Source organism: Alnus glutinosa, chromosome 1 (assembly GCF_958979055.1).
Source record: "Alnus glutinosa chromosome 1, dhAlnGlut1.1, whole genome shotgun sequence".
Taxonomy (NCBI): domain Eukaryota; kingdom Viridiplantae; phylum Streptophyta; class Magnoliopsida; order Fagales; family Betulaceae; genus Alnus; species Alnus glutinosa.
The window spans coordinates 23,995,473-24,000,088 of NC_084886.1; the positions used below are offsets into that span (position 1 = coordinate 23,995,473).

General features: G+C 31.8%; 1 long non-coding RNA gene across 1 annotated transcript; it reads right to left on the reverse strand.

Annotated features, from left to right (window-relative positions):
- Positions 1 to 294: 294 nt before the first annotated feature.
- Positions 295 to 2,778, reverse strand: LOC133860113 (uncharacterized). The gene is made up of 4 exons (XR_009898869.1): positions 2,573 to 2,778; positions 2,430 to 2,495; positions 1,750 to 1,805; positions 295 to 619 (listed from the first exon to the last, which is right to left on the reverse strand). It is a non-coding gene; the product is annotated as an uncharacterized LOC133860113 (long non-coding RNA).
- Between the last annotated feature and the right edge of the window lie 1,838 nt (positions 2,779 to 4,616).

Sequence of the window (4,616 nt, forward strand, 5' to 3'; positions counted from 1 at the left end):
CTTATAAAGTACCAAAGATAAAGCCTTTGAAATGTTCATAAAATACAATCTCGAAGTTGAGAATCAAAAGAATAAAATGATTAACAGACTAAGAAGTGATAGAGGTGTTGAATATGAGCCTAATCCTTTTAAAGAATTTTGTGAACAAAATGGTATTGTGACGACCCCTTTTTTTTTTTTTTTTGAAAACATACAAACGGATCTTCACAGTAGCAAGACTACATGTCGCTCAGCCAACATATGGCACATGCCCCATAACATGCACCTGATAATCAGAGTTACACCTAACAGCGGAATATAATAATCAATGTGTAGCGGAAATACATCTAATATATAACAGTTAATTACAACAAAAGCCATTTACAAGTCTATCTATTTAAGGTTTATAAAACATATTACACAATTACATACTAAAATACAGGCTCAACAAATACATATGCCACGTAGGACATGAGCCATAAATAAAATACCCAAAATACAGACTACCCATGAGTCTGTGACTTATGACTGTCGTGATATGCTCCAATCATAGCATCTCATACGCTAGGTGGACGAGTCAATATCTATATCCGCAAAACCTGCAACCAAAGTATCAATGTCTGCACGGTTGCGGGGGTTGCTGCATCCGCACAGGTGAAATTATGAGTCCACCGCCTTAACATAAATAATTACACTAAGACCTCAGAGGTATACTATTCACTGAGTTTTCGCAAAGAACCAACTTTTCATTTCTAGTCATGCATACACTATAACAGCCACCAATTTTATAAGCTTTTGTTTGAAAACTCCCATAGCTGATATAGCAAACACTGACTAATAGAAAAACATTTAAAGCATACTACGCAGCTGAGCTTATACATAGAAGTTTCATTGTTGGAAACAACTACATACATCCTCACCTACTATAATACTTTTGATGCAGTGAAATTTAGAAAACAATAGCATTTAAATCATGCAACCATCCGATTAAAATATACATAAGCTCTTTTCCATTGAGACTCTTATGCATACCAATACGTCTAGCAAAACTACTCATAACATAAAAACATCACTCATAAAAACAATGTTATACATGCTCATGCTAATGGTTTTATGCCTTGGGAATCGAACCCAAGTATAGTGCTTCAAGGGAATCTAACCCAAGTAAGCCCTAGTACCTCAAGGGAATCTAACCCAAGTAGGCACCTCATGGGAATCTAACCCATGGTCGAGGACCTCAAGGGAATCGAACCCAAGTAAGTCTCAAGGGAATCTAACCCAAGTAAGCACCTCATGGGAATCTAACCCATGTATAATTTCCCGTGGGCTGTGAACCTCACTTCGATGCACGTTTAGCGTTCATATGCTTATGCCTCATGCCTTAAAAACAATATACATTTCATTTCATGAATCATGCCTTAAACACATGCTTTCTTTATAAAATATAAACAGTTCAACATGTCATTTCTTAAACAATTTGCATAACTTAAATCTCTCATTTTATACTCACTCTAAAATCATATTAATATTCCATTGCAATCACAGTTTTCAAAACTCCCAACCACAACATACAGTGACTCCATTTATTTAAACTCCACATATCATATTCATACTTCAAAACATCATCATAATTTTAATATACTCAAAAATACTCAAATCATCCAAAACAGTTCATAATCAACATATAGTTGGTTCAGGTTTGTAAAATAATATACATTTTGCAATTCATCATATATGAAAATAATACTTCTCAGTGAGTAGAATACTCACCTTGGCTGTGCGGATATAATCACTAGGTCTCCTAGACACCACCTTGCAATGTATCACTGTGGAATAACACATTGCGCTATTTAGCATTTTAAATAATTAACACCCTAATTAGCACTTGAATCGCTCAAGGCTAAACCGTTGGAAAACCCATAATATTTTTAAGGGTTCCAAACGACTACCCATAAATCTTAGACACTAACTAAAACTCAAACAATACTAACCCAAAGTATTTACTAAGGATTAGCTATTAAAATCACTATTTAATTATTTACTTATAATATTAATTACTAACCCGTAATTAATTTCACTAACCCATACATTATTTTCACTAACAATTTTATAATAATATTAGCCCTAAAATTATATTCACTAATCTCTAGCTTATTTCTCACTAACATTTTATCAATATCATTAACTTTAATATTACGTTCATAAATCTTTTTACATCAATTACTAACATAATTCAACTATCTAAATTTTAATCACTTAAAACTCCCAAATTAATTTAACCCATCAAATTAGAGTTTCCAAACTTAAACCATAATTTATTTTACTAACCCATAACATAATATTGTTATTTAAACATTAATAACATTAACCCATAAGGTTTACTTAGGATTAGGCACAAGAAATCGCAATTAAAATACATAACCCAAAAGTTAAGGTTTGAAGAAACTCACCAAAAATTCACCAAACCAAAACCCATGGTTTGGGTAGTCTCAAGCAAGTTCCAAGTAACCCATTACCTAAAGAAAATACTAGATTAAACTCACATTTCAATATTTTAACCCAAAATTACGAAATCATGAGTTTAGTGTTTTACCTCAAAACGATCGGTAGAAACGTAGATCCAAGTGCAAGGATCACGTTTCCAAAATCGGATTTGAGTTTGGTCGGTTGGATCTTCATAGATCAAGAAAAACTCAAAGAGAAAATAGGAAAAATCCTTCAATTTCCGAACTGCCCGTGAAAATGGGCACACTGCATCCTTAAATGAAGTGTTGCCCCTTTATTTTCTTCTTTTCTTAAAATGCCGTCCATATCCTTTTATTTGAAATGTCTATCATGCCCTTCTGTTATTGTTGACCGTGTCTGTGCCTTTCAAATAGTCATTTGGCCATCATTTTTAATAACCTACATATTTTGTTTGTCCTGATGCTTCTTCTCTTTGACTTTACCAATTTTGTTTAATCATCACTTAATTTCTCTCTTTCATTTATTCTTAATTAATTCTTTTATTATATTTGCCTTTTTATCTTTTGCATCTATTCAACTTATTTTACTTTTTCCCTACACCTGATGCTCATTTTTTAATTTATTTGATCTTTCCTTGAATTTTCTACACTCTCCTTCTCTTCTTATTTATTTAAATTCCTATTTCTTATATTCTATTTAGTATTTCATATTTTATTTGGACCTAAAAATATCACTTATATTCTCTTTTCATGGCTATCATTTACAAGCCATAGGATAAAAATAAAACACTTTATTTTATTTTACCACACTAAATAAAATTATTTTTATTTAAACCTGATAAACCCATTTTATAAACTTTAGTCTTTTAAAAATTCTCTTGCATTTTAAATACACCTAATTAAGTTTAATCAATTATTTACTCAAATTGATACTTTAATTATTAAATAATTTCCCAAATATTACAGGTATAATACATGAAGTTGCACCTCATTATATATCGGAATCTAATGGAGTAACCGAAAGAAAGAATAGAACATTGAAAGAAATGATGAATGCTATGCTTGTTAGTTTCGGGCTACTCACCAACATGTGGGGGGAAGCCATTCTTTCAGCTTGTCATAATCAAAATAAATTACCTCATAAGAAAACCAGTAAAACTTTTTATGAACTTTGGGAAGATTGTAAGCCTTGTTTGGAAAGGTTTGTTATTCCAGCCTAAAAAGAGAAAATTTGATTCTAAAACTTGTGATTGTGTCTTTATTGGTTATACTTGCAATAACTCATTGTAACACCCCTAGAAATTAATTAATTGGTAATTAACTTCACGATATGTCTCCCAGTCTCATTCTACAAGGAATAAGTGTAACGTCCAAGACAGTAATTTAGAGTTGAAAAACACAAATAAGGTTAATTAAGTAAGTAATTAGGAAAAATATGTAAAAGAGCACTTAAAAATAGTCTATGTATAAAATTCACGGGACATTTCTGTATCCAGACAGGTCAGTCAGTAGGGTCCTGTTTTGTGACGACTCAAAATCATCATAGTGGCATGACGATTAGTCATTAAGCCAAAACCTAATATATCTCATAAAATATACATAATATATCATAGAGAAACCTGTAGCAACGAAACTAAATTCATTAACTAAAAAATATAAATACAACATCAGAGCCATACATTTTGTTTATCTATTTAAGGCTTGATCAAAACATTTTATACATCAAAGAATGGCTATACAAAATAAGTGTCACATGCGATACAAGCCATATATAAAAGTCTATACTCACGATAAGCTTCAATCGCAGTACCCCAAATATAAAGGGCTTGTTTAGGTTGCAATTTTTTTGAAAAATATTCAAAATTACGAATATCGAGAGAATTTTTTTTTGAAATTATGTTTGGATGGTTTAGAAAACTTGAGACAAAATTAGAAAAAATTAGATAAAATCTGAGTAGAATTTGAATTTTAAAAAACAGTATTTGAAAAATAGGAATCACCCAAACATGCCCAAAGCCACTGGGTCTTCGTCGACATCAGTGGTACCTGCAGCCAAAGCATCAACATCTACACGATCATGGTGATAGCCACGTCCGCATAGGTGGAACTGTGAGTCCACAAACTTAGCAGTATAAAACTCACCAAGTTTTCACAATGAGCTAACTCTTTTCT